At 47.3% G+C, this 12,800-nt stretch overlaps 1 long non-coding RNA gene across 1 annotated transcript in view; it reads right to left on the minus strand.

Moving 5' to 3' along the window:
• Positions 1-153: 153 nt before the first annotated feature.
• Positions 154-12,800, minus strand: part of LOC122497501 — a 90,633-nt gene continuing 77,986 nt past the window's right edge. The window contains exon 2 of the long non-coding RNA XR_006301133.1: positions 154-5,273. This is a non-coding gene — a long non-coding RNA (uncharacterized LOC122497501). The remainder of the gene's footprint in view (positions 5,274-12,800) is intronic.

The raw sequence follows: 12,800 nt of genomic DNA on the forward strand, positions 1-12,800 counted from the left end.
AATGTTTTCAAAGTTGGCACCATTGCAAAGCACATTTTTTTTTTTTGCCAGCCATTTTCTCTCATTTTTTTTCCTAAGCCCATGTGTATTTTAAGCAAAATCTCATCCATATGGTCCTCATTTCTGGTCTCGTAATGCATCTATATGTTGTCCTGTTTGTTATTCGAGATCTTTTTCTTTAGGTTTCTCTTAAGGTTTGTATGCTTATTTTTTTGTTTGTTTGTTTCTTTCCTTCAGAAAAAAGGCTTCCTTAGGCGTTATAGAAAATAGTTATATATTAGCGGTTCTGAACATCTCTTTTTCCGCACCTTAAGTAGGGACAGCGTTCATGGTGGCTTCATGATGCTAAGCCAGGAACTGGCTGCTTGATGTTCTGTATCTCATTCCCTCTTCCCACGGACCCTGTAAAGAAGTTACCGCCCCCAGTTTGCAAGTGGACCCACAGAAAAGAGAGCATCCTGAGGGGTAAGATACTTCACGTAAAGTCTCACGATTTATAGCACAGTGCCTTGCAAAGCCCACACTTGTCTCCATTATACTTCACTGCCTGGTACCATATCTAATTTGGGTATAAGGCAAGCATTATATGAATGTATGTTTATTCATGGTGCAAATAAAATGTGCCACATTCTCCCTTTGGGAGGATTCCATGGAAGATCTTTGCTCCTCTCTGGAGAGTTCTATATTTTGATACCCTTGTTGGAAAGTCAGCTCCAATATGTCCGTTCTTTTCTCAACCACCCATCATTGGATACCTGGATCAATGGATCGCTGGAGTCCTGGAGACCCTACGGAACTGTAGGAAGCTGGACATACAAATTAGATCCTTCTCTTTGTTGTAATTTTTGCTATGTATTAAAAAAACACTAAATTAAGAGCGTGGGTGCTCTTAAAGAGATGCCAACGTAAGTGGTCACTACAGCAATTGCAATAATGCGAGGGCGAGTTTATCCCATGCTCAGGACACAGCAGGCTCTGTGTCTTCATGTCTCACTGTCCTTACCTGCTGCACTGGCCTAATGATAGGTGTTAGTGGTTCTGGTCGCCAACTCCAACGCGCGTGTGTGGGAAGGGTATCCCTACCACCAATCAATTCTTGGACATGACCTGGACACCAGGTGTCCTGTAATTCCACCCAATTCTGACGCTGTGCGCCTAGAGACAGCCTGAAATCCTGCAAGTTGGGTCTCAGTCCTATGACACAGCACCCCCCCCCAGCCGCCCCCACCCCGACCTTCCCAGATGCTGGCTGCCGGTCCAGGTTGGCACCTGTGTTTGTGACCTACCAGCTACAGATGGGAGGTTCCAACAACCCCCAGCTTGGGTTTGACTCATTTGCTACAGGAGCTTACAGAATTCAGAGAAACACTTGACTTACTAGATCAACTAGTGCACGATACAAGGATAGTACTGAGGAACAATCAGATTGAAGAGATGCTTGGGGACAGAGGAAGGGGAAAGGGCAAGGAGATCACACGTCCTGTCCAGGTGCACTGCTGTCTCAAACCCCCACGTGTTGCCCAACGCAAGAGTTCTTTGAACCCCACCCTTTTGGGTTCCTCTACGGAGGCCTCATTACATAGACACGATCGATTAAACCTTTGAGCGATGACCGTGGATATTCATTCTCTCCCACGTAAGTCTGCCCAAAAGCGAGGGCTGGCGTGGGGAGGAGTGGGACTGAAAGTCTCAACCTTCTACTCACAAGGTTGGTTCTCCTGCAGCCAGGGCTCCAAAAGCCACCCCGAGAACAGAACAAAAGTCTTTATCACTCTCATCACTTAGAAAATTCCAAAGGTTTTAGGGGCTCTGTGCCAGAACAAGAGCAAATATATATTCTTATTGTGAATCACAGTATCTCAGGTACCTTATTTTCCTTGCAAAGAGGTGTTACGAAATCAACACGGGTGACACAAACACCAAATGCTCTCCGTGGCTGACGGCACGATGCACGTGTGAATGGTGCGGTGGATGCCACCTCGGGGTTCCTACCAACCCCTGGGCTGGGGGTTCTATGAAGAAGCCTCCCTGGAAAATCATCCTGGAATTCTAAAGTGTTTGCCTTTCTAAAGGCAGGAATAGACCAGAGAATGTGAGGCTTCAGCGGTGAAGAAAGCATTCATGCTCCTAGGCCAGTGAAGAGCTGAGTTCTGCCTCAAAACCAGATCTATCTCGGTTCCAAATCCTAGCATGCGGCTGCCGTTGTCGGTGGGAAAGCGGGCAACGCGTGAACTGCCCCTGTTGCTGCTTCTGCCGAGGCTTCCCGTGACATACTTGTTGTATTTCAAACATGAACATGACTTGTGTAGGTTGGTTTACATAGGAGTGACATTCAATAAAAAAATACATTCCTTGATCTTTGATTTGCTTAACAAGCAGCTTTCAACTTTCAGTTTCATTAATTGCTCTGAAAACCTACAATTTAGGTAAAACTAATTACATTCGATTTTACCCATTTGGTGAGCTCTCTTTTAATATAGGTGGGATTGAAAACAATCACTCTCGTCTATACGTGTCATATAGGATATGACAATAGGAAATACCAGGAGACATCTATCCACTCCTTCAAAATTAGATCTAACTTGATTTCTAATGAAGGGTTTGCTCTTGCAAGAAATTGCCTTGACAAGTCTTTTCTTCTAGGAATCAATTTTTTTTTTCTCTTGTTTCTCTTTAAAACCAACCCTTCTGATACCTTTTATAGTTTCTACAAGGAACGGCCAATGTTAATTATACCGTGGATGCAGACTATGGAATTCACACTTTGGTCAGGACAGATACGGTAATTGTCACACCAAGAGGTGGGTGGCAAGACTCTGCAGAGAAGTTCATGGGGGTAGAGAGTCTGGTTCAAAACAGGAAGCTGTTGTGAGCTCTTCCATCAGAACTGAGATTTTGAAGACACTGACAAACACAGTTCTGAACACCCTAATTGCTATTGAAAGTGTGCGTCAGAACTCAGAAATTCAAGAGCGTTGGCCAAGACCTAAGATATAAAGAAGAAACCGGAAATCAAAACGGAGAAAAGGAGCAGATCAGCCACAAGGGGCCCCGTATGTTTTACACCCAAGGCTCACTGGGCAGGTCAGGCTTTGCTGGGCTAGCCAGATCAGAACGATTCTATCCACGTGGCATCATACTCCCTAAAGGTCCATCACACGCTAACACAATACCTGACATAAATGCAAGATGTCTCCCCGTGCCAAGCCTATTTGGTAGGGAAACAAAAGCGCGTTGATAGGGAGCAAAAGGCTTAGATTACAAATCATACTCAAAATATGAAAACCCAGCCTTACTCAAAGCCACTCTGCAGGACGTCTCAAAGAATATGACATATCCCATAAGGAAACGAACGGCCTTGACTGTCCTTATCCTCAACCTCATCACACCTTCCTTCCAGTTCTTTCTGCAGATGCGGCGTAGGATTTGGGCAAGTTGGTTCGCCTCTCCCAAATTCATTCCTTCCTTATTTAAATGGCGATAAACATCTTCTCTCATGCAAGGCGGTTAGAAAGTAGTTAACGATAATAAGGTTATCGTTATCGTGAAGGGCCTCGCAGACAGCAGATGCATACGTGTTGATGGATTCCTTTTCTCCCCCTTTCCCACCGTCCCCTTCTATTCCAGAAGGTAGCTCCGTTGGGCTGAGCCCCGGGTGTTGTATGTAAGCGATGAATCACAGAATCGACCCCCCCAAACCCAGAGCACACTGTATACACTGTCAGTTAGCTAACTTGACAATAAATTATACTTAAAAAAAAAAAAAAGAATCCATGAGAAAATGGCAGAGAAGGGCATTCGTTATTCTGTGGTGTCTTCCTCCGCTTCCAGACAGAGACCTTTGTAACGCAGCTCTCATACTGCTCTTGGTGTCTGTTCCAAGAGGAGCGCCTCCGGCCCCTCCTAGCCCCTTCAGACTGCAGACCAATACATCCCAGTAGGCCAGCAACCGTCCAGTGTGCTTGCCTTCCACCTCCGAGCCCTGAGGAGAGATAGCAGCTAAATCACACTGCACATGTACTCAAGGTGACGGAATCCCATGGTTGCAGACAATAGGTTCTGTCTCAATTCGCGGATAGTGGTGCCTTCACTCCTTCCTCCCTTCCTTCCAATAACACGACGAGGCCCCGTGTGGCCCGGAATCTCTGCGTCGGAGGCCAGTAGCAGCTGCCGCTGCAGATCAATGTGCCTGTGGGCTGCCCTGCGCCGGGAATGGGACCCGACGAGCAGAGAAAGCTTGTCACCTTTGATTACTCGCCTTCTCCCGGTGCTAAAGAAACAAGATGTGAAGAATGGCCTCTCAAGAACATTTGATCCAGCCTGCAAAATCCCTGCAACTTTAACCCTTCCCTGCTGGAGATCCATGTATGGTCCTCAGAGGCGTTTTCAATGGAATGTCATTTCCAATCAATGGCCTACACGCAGACACGCCAACATGGCAGACTGCGCCGGGAAACCATCCCGTATTAAGAACGGACAGAGAACAGGCGGAACGTACTCTGCGTCGTTTCCCTTCGGCGACATGTTGTGGTTAGGACGGCACTGGACTGAGCCACGGGCAATCTGGCTTCTAGTTTGTCTTCAGTGAGCCACGTGTGCCAGGCTGCCCCCACCCATCCAAGGAAGAAGCCAGAGAGGTTGGCATCTGAGGGCCCTTCCAGGCCTGAAATCCCCAACATCGTGCAGCAGCCAAGGTCCAGGGCTGGAGACGTGCAGGCATGGTTTACAGTCAGCTCCATGACTGACCTGCGAGTCACCAGACCTTTCTTTGAGTTTGTTAACAAACATGGGGATCCTAAGCGTGCCTAATACGTAGAGTTATTTTGAGGGTTTTAATACGGTAAGTGAGTCAAAGTATTTAGCTCAGTGGTTGTCCTATAGAAGGAACTTAATAAGTTAAAAACCATATTCATGATTGCTTAGAGGATCTGTGTAACTGCTGATCACTGTTGATGAATCTACAAACCAGATGGCTTTAAAGTTGATTGTTCGGTAAAGACAGTGAACTCGTCGGGAAAGATGTGAGGGTTTCCGTCTCTGCAAATGCCCCTGCATTACTCCGCCACAGAAGGTACCAGAAAAAAACAAACAAATGGACCAACAAAGAAGCACAGAGCACGTAGAACGTTGCTCCCTGAATGACATCCGAGGCCTGGCCGCTCAAGGGCCCGGCTGCTCTCCTGAGCGCGTGCTGGCTCCTCTGTGCCTTCTCATTGCTAGCGGCTCTGCTCACACCGTGTAAGCAACTCGTAGAAACCCCATTGACAGTCAACCTGCATAGAAAAGCCAAAGGAAAGAGTCAATGCAATTAACCCAGAGTGAAGTCCTGCTTCGAAAAAATTCTCCCACTCTATTCTTGGATTTATAGTACAAGGTTTTCACTGTAATGGCTCTTGTAAATTAATTGCAGACACAATTGTCTACGGGCATCCTCAGAATAAGTGGCAAGCAGTTAATTGCACCCCGAATTAGCCAATTCTGCCCATAATTAACCATTTGAAGACAATTAATTGCATGCATAATATTTGCACCTGCCACTAATTGGAGGCCCTTATATTGTTCCTGGAAGAAAGAAGGAAAGAAAGAACAACACCAACAACAAAGGAGCCAGGGACTACTCTTTAAATGTCGTCTTGCACAGTCCACGGTCCACGGAGCTGGGAGGAGAGTGGAGCTGAGGGGCAACTGGACCACTATACAGCTGCCCCGGTGGCAAAGCGACCTTAAACCCTCGGGAGCAGCAAGGTCGGCGGGACATTATTTTTCGCTCGCACTCCCCTTATCACTACTGCCAACTGACTGTACTTAAACTTAATTTCTTCAGCTATCTAATCATAAAATTGGAGGCTATTTAACGTGTGGAAAAATTGAGACCAATTTACCTTTTGCAATAGCGCTGTCGTTTTAAAAGAAAGGCTAAGGTCTCTCATTTTTGCCCTCGTTTTATCCACGGGCAGCTCACTGCCTGCCACGGTCAAGAGCAAACGCTCTCCCAGGCCTGTGGGCCATGAGAAGAATAATCACACATGTATCATCATTCCAGAGGGGTTATGTTTGTCTGGATTAGCGCCCCCTGTCACGCTCAAAACAAAACATTGCTCATTAGTAATAATGACAGTGGTAGTAATACCAAAAACGACGATCTCTACCATCCCCGTCTAGTAAATTCTTTCCCCCAGTGCTGTCCGCAACCTCGCGTAAGTTGTCAGAGCAATTCAAAGAAGGTATTTTATGCCCATTCTGTAGATGAGAAAATTGTGTAGAGAAACTGTCTACTTTAGCTAATGTCGCACAGGTAATAAGTCATTGGAAATATAATTTAAACTGGGGTAATCTAATCCATGTAAAGTGCTTGGTAGAGTGAATACTCCCTCAGTGAGTGATACAGTGAGTACTCAGCTAAGATTAGCCAAAGCACTTATATCCCCATTAAATTCTAAGTTTATTCTCTTAAACGGCCACATTGAGGATGGCGTTGTAATACTTAGGGATAAATATTAAGCACTCATCGTATGCCAGTTACTAAGTGCTTCACGCGAACTAAGTCAGTTTGAATTCCACAAGAGCATGAGACGATATCGTCATTAGCCCCATTTTACAGACGATAAAACTGAGGTGGGGAAATGTTAACTAACTAGCTTAGGAATGTAAAACCATCAAGGGGATGAGATGGAGGATTCCAACAGTAGAATCCTGGCTCTAAAAGGTGTGTCCTTAACTGTCATCCTATATTACGTCTTTCAACCTGAACAGATGGGTTGGTCTGTAAAAAATGTGTCTGTGTGTACATAAACTTGGACGCGATGGCTCTGTCTGTTAAAAATCAATACGTAAAACAATAACAACAAAAAACCTGTCCTGGATGACGAATGCTTGCTTTCCAAATGAGAGCAGAACCACATCGTCTCTGCTCTGGGAAGAGGAGAGGAAAATCCTGTTTACTCCCCACATAAGAAACTGGAGCCCACTGGCTACAAGTTGGTTCTAGAAGGAGGAGCCCTCGTTGATGACTCAGAAAACGATTTGAAGAATCATCAAGAGAAGTGGCCAGGAAATGAAAGGCAGAGCAGAGACAGAGCGAAGTGTGGACGCCAGCCCAAAGCACATGGCATGGTAAAAGAGGAGGGACTTGTGCAGGTGATTCGCAGGAAATGAGACACCAACAGGGAGGGGTGAGGTCAACATACAGGACGCTGTGCCCAGCACAGGGGCTGCCATTGGTGAGCCAGGGTTGACTCCACCCATGTGGGCTCATCCTGGGCTGTCCTGAGGGTCTCACGAGGACCTGTGGCTCTTTAATAGGCTGAATGGTTTCCTGCAAGGGTCTCCTTCTTCGTGGAGGTGGAACCATGCTATACTACAAGCTGAAAGATGCTAATGGTTGATGTACCATTGTGTCAAAGAATTCAGGAGTGCCAGTTAGATACTTTGTGGGGAGGCAACAGAACAGGGTTCACACAAGAGGAGGAGAGGGAGTGGAGGCTCCCAGTGAGGTGAGCAATCACCACAGTTCAGCCTCAGAACTGACACCGAACTCCTGGCAGTTGGGAAAACAGATAAATACAAACATTTTGGTGGGGGGCTGGGTATGAGTTTTCTCGTGTGACAATGATAAGCTGTAAAGGCATCAGGACCCTTTATGGGTTACCCCTGCCCCCCGCCCGGCCCCAGAAATAAACCTACAACATGGCATGGTCAATTTTACTGGTAAACATCTTGAACACAGCAAAGCCAATGATAGACGAGTAGCTAGTCAAGTAGCCTGGTCAGAGTGTGGCCACTGATCCAGTCGCCATCATATTGAGAGACTGGTCTCACAATCGGGTGCAAACCCAAATAAATCTTCCTTCAGCTTGTGTTTTCCCAGCTTATACCCAGTATGAAAGAAAGGGTGTTCTAACATGTCCCTGAATCATGGTGATCCGTACATGAGCACAACCCCACCTTTCCTTCATTTGCTAGTGTAACTCCTGATGCAGACCCAGTGGTGGCAGCATGGTATATCTTCCTTCCTTCCTTCCTTCCTTCCTTCCTTCCTTCCCCCCTCCCTTCCTTCCGTTTTCTTCCCTTCCTTCCTTCCTCCCTCCCTCCCTCCCTCCTTTCCTTCCTCCCTCCCCCACTCCCTTCTTCCTTCTTTCTTTCCTTCCTTATTCTTTCCTTCATTCCTTCCTTCTTCCTTTCTTCCTTCCTTCCCCCCTCCCTTCCTTCCTTCCTCCCTTCCTCCCTTCCTTCCTTCCTTCTTCCCTTCCTCCCTTCCTTCCTCCCTCCCTCCTCCCTTTCTTCCTTCCTCCCTTCCCCCTTTCTTCCTTCCCTCCTCCCTTCCTTCCTCCCTTCCTTCTTTCATTCATTCCCTCCTTCCTTCCTCCTTCCTTCCTTCCTTCCTTCCTACCTTCCTTCCTTTCTTTAAGTTTATTTATTTATTTTGAGAGAGAGGGAGAGAGAGAGAGAGCATGCATGGGGGAAAGCCAGAGAGAGATGGAGAGAATCCTAAACAGGCTCTTCATTGTCAGTGCAGAGCCTGGTGTGGGGCTCAAACTCATGAACTGTTAGAGCATGACCTGTGCTGAAATAAAAAATAAGACACTTCACCGACTGAGCCACCCTCGAGACTAAGGGACACCACTAGGCATCTCTAGTATGGGTTCTTTAAAATGCTGTTTTCTACTGGCAAAGTGATCCTGTATTTTCTCCAATCCATATCTGTCATTTACTTAATTGTCAATACTAATTTGTTTTTTGGTCATGGATTAATGTGAAATACATGAATCCACAGTCTACCTTTCTCTTTGCCACAGGACAGCATAGCTAGCATTGTAGTAACTCTTGCGTATTACAGGTTATTCACCGTAACCATTTGGAGGTAAACAAGAGTGGCCTTGACCTCCAGGACGCGAACCCTCTGAGTCCTGTAAGTTGGAATACCCAGGTCACCGTGGGGGGCAGCCATTCTTCCTGCTTGCCCATTTTCTTTGTGCACAACACGCTAATGTTGCCTAGTGAAAACACTCCAGCACATACTGCAGACCCTCATTTGCTAGAAGAATCATTCATCCTGAATAATTTGTGGCCTCCCATCATAGTATTCCAATCAGGAGGGCCACCCCATCAGGTCTAGGGAGTCACCACAGTTAGCTAGCATTTATGTATTACACACCTTTGGGGCTTAAAAAAATTTTTTTAACATTTACTTATTTTTGAGATACGGAAAGAGACAGAGCATGAGCAGGAGACACGGAATCCAAAGCACGCTCCAGGCTCTGAGCTTTCGGCCCAAAGCCCGACACGGGGCTTGAACTCACGAACCGTACGATCATGACCTGAGCCAAAGTCAGACGCCCAACTGATAGAGTCAGCCCCACATTTTGGGATTTTTAATAGACGTCCAAGGTGTCAAAGTTGTGGTAAGCCAACATCTTCATATTATTTAGGGTTTTTTTTTTAAGTTTATTTATCTTGAGAGAAAGAGAGAGAGAGAGAGAGAGACAGAGAGAGAATTGAAAGTGAGCTCCGCACTGTCAGCAAGGAGCCCAATGAGAAAGCCGATCTCACCAACCATGAAATCATGACCTGAGCCAAAACCCAGAGTTGGACTCAACCAACTCAGGCACCCAGGTGTCCCTAGATTCCTATCATTATACACATTTGTTAATGCCTCCTTCCCACATTGGATTTTCAGTCCCTATTCTGTCCCTGGACAGAATGTCAGCGTGGAATTAATGTGCGCTGGGGGATTCAGCATCGGCCACCGCGACATCTGTTATACTCTTACACTTTTTCTCCTATAGCCCACAGAAACTTAAATTTAAAGCTTCCTTAACAAAACTGCCAAGCGCCGTGTCAAATGCATGCTCTATGAAGGGAGGTCAGTGTCTGCCAGCTTCCCTGTCCCCAGGTGGGTGCCCGCAGCAGTGAGGGCGTGGCTGCAGGGGAGGGCAGGGGCAGGCAAGACGGCTGGGCAGGGGGGAGGACCCAGGAGAGAGAGGAAAGGCGAAAATACCCCTGTCTGAGCTCAGATCAGCCTTCTAGCCCTTCTAAGATTCCTACTTCTCCCCCAGAGCCCCCACCCCCATATTTATCCCCATGACACCCATTACTGTTCACGGAAACCTAGAGATCCCCCCTCCCCCTGCCCCTGCGCAGCCCCACAAAAGCACGCAGATCCAGCTAGGATCTGGGAGCCTCCAGACTAGCCCACGAGCGTGAAGTCATACATGCATAATTTATACAGCCCGATGCCACCACATGCAGAGTCGTACAAAAGCCATGAAAAGAACTGCTCCTAGAATACGAGGCACGAATCAGAAGGCGGTGCTCCCGGTGGCGTCGCGGAACACGGGCCTTCATCGCGTTCAAATGTCTCCCCGGCCTCCGTGGCGCGCCTCAAACTACATCTCTTTCCAGCCCAGCGACAACAACGCCTTCTCTCACATTATTTGCAGGATGCTCACCTCGCCCGCTCTTCAAACATGACCTAATTGCCACCTGCCAGGCAGTGGCTTGGGCGTAAAACACGGCTTTTTGTGTAGGAAGGCAGAATCATCGTACAGCACCTCGCATCCGAACAGCCCGATTGGAAAGACAAGGGGGCCAGGGAAGAGGTCAGGATGAGAATTAAGGACTTCTTTCCCATTTACCTAGGAGTCCTCCCCAACCCTCCATACATGCGTTTTCAAAACCGGCTGTTAAAAAACAAAAAACAAAAAAAAAACAAAAAAAAAAAAAATGGAAGAGAACAAAAACTCACAAACTGGATTTGCCAAAGACAAAAAAAAAAAAAAAAAATCTCTCAGCGGGAGGCGTCCCTGGTCGGGAGTGAGTCTGAGTGTCAGGTCGGAGCTTCCGGCACCTTCTCCCAGCTTTCGCCAAGCCTGGCCTTCGCAGTGAATCAACCACGGAGGATCCTTTTTATCAAGATCCCGCCATTGTTTGCCCCTGGCTTCTGGAGGTCTGGTCTTCGAGATGGAATATTCGTGAAACAGGGAGCAGAAAAGAAAGAAACCTACTGAGCGGATGAGTGTTTTGTTCTGGGATCATCTCCGTGAGAGCGGAGAGATGAAACCGTGCTGAGTGTGCTTGTGAAATCCATTGGGATCTCGCCTGATAAAAAGGCTGGGTTTAAACCCACCAGGCCAGGGGCATTTTCAGCCGTAGGCTGAGGCTCTCTGGTAACTGGTGCATCGTCACACGAGTCCCTTAAAAATACCCAGGGCCAGGGGCACCCGGGTGGCTCAGTCAGTTAAGCGTCCGACTTCGGCTCAGGTCATGATCTCACGGTCCGTGAGTTCGAGCCCTGCATCAGGCTCTGGGCTGATGGCTCAGAGCCTGGAGCCTGTTTCAGATTCTGTGTCTCCCTCTCTCTGACCCTCCCCCATTCATGCTCTGTCTCTCTCTGTCTCAAAAATAAAAAAAAAAATAAACATTAAAAAAAAAATTAAAAAAAATACCCAGGGCCAAACTGAGGTAATAACGTGTGTCAGCTCACGCTTCAGCAAAAATTAAGAAATAAAAAGTACCCGGACAAAACACTGAGACTTTGAGGAGAGCCTCTACGCGGCACTGTTGCCTTTGCAGGGTTAAAACCAACAGTAAATCAGGGTCACAGTTTATTAAAGATGTGCTCGCTTTATGTGGTATAAAGCCAAATTCTGCCCATAAGGCTTTACATCTAGAATCTCGTTCGGGGCCATGGCGGGGACAGGAAGACAGACATTATTAGATTTTTACTGGCACATAGGAGAGAATCCTGTGACTTGAACAATCAGGCAGGGATACAGGTGAGGGGGTGGGTACTTACCTTTTTTTTGTTTTTTGGTTTCTGTTTTCTTTTTAAGAGAGGGAGAGCGAGCATGAGTGGGGGAGGGGCAGAGAGAAAGGAGACAGGGTCCCAAGTGGGCCAGTGCAGAGCCCGATCTGGGGCTCGAGTCCATGAACTGGGAGATCGTGACCCGAGCCGAAGTCAAGAGTTGGACGCTTCACCCACGGCGCCCCCCCCCGCCCCCGCCCCAGGCGCCCCGAGCGTGCGGAGCCTTGGCAAAGGAAAGAAGCAGGTATTTCAGATTTAAAAGTAAAGTTAAGCTCGGAGAAAAACACCCACTTTCTTAGGAACTGTCATTTGTTTCTGACAACTTTGGTCTGTATGCGGTTTGGAAAAGAACCGTCTCTTTAGAAGATCACACGCGTGTGGCTACACCATATCCATAACATGTGTAGAGCATGGGTTGAAATCATTACGAAGCGGGTACAGTACTTTGTGCTGAGGAAGTTAAATGCACTTCAGGGGCTGGACTGTGCCGGAACCATCTCTGGGCACCTTGGAGGAATGGTCAAATCCAACATTTAACTGAGAGTCGCTTGTCTGTCGCTCACCATCCTTACTCCCCTAGGAAAACCGGGAGTGGGGCTGTACCCCTACCTCACGCGGCATTTCCTTTTCCTTTCTCATTTAGTCTGTATAGGATATATGTGGGTTTTACCAAGACAGAAGCCTCTGAAAATGAAAAAACAAACAAACAAAAAAACAAAAACCAAAAAACAAAAATCCAGGCTTCGTAACCGGTGAGACAAGCCATCTAAGCTCTGGTGGTCTTCCAGATGCCTTCGAATTACACAGGAACCCGGTAAACACAGGTACCAACATCAGACACGAATGAGGCCACTCGTGGTTGTCCAGACACACTCTGGTGCCGAGTAAGGTCCTGGCTTCCAGACAGTGCCTGTCCCCGCCCCCACCACCAGACTTGATCTTGACTGGCAGAGATAAAGTGTTCAGAGCCTTCAGACAAGAGTTGGAAAACTCGATC

Source organism: Prionailurus bengalensis, chromosome A3, assembly GCF_016509475.1.
Source record: "Prionailurus bengalensis isolate Pbe53 chromosome A3, Fcat_Pben_1.1_paternal_pri, whole genome shotgun sequence".
Lineage (NCBI taxonomy): Eukaryota > Metazoa > Chordata > Mammalia > Carnivora > Felidae > Prionailurus > Prionailurus bengalensis.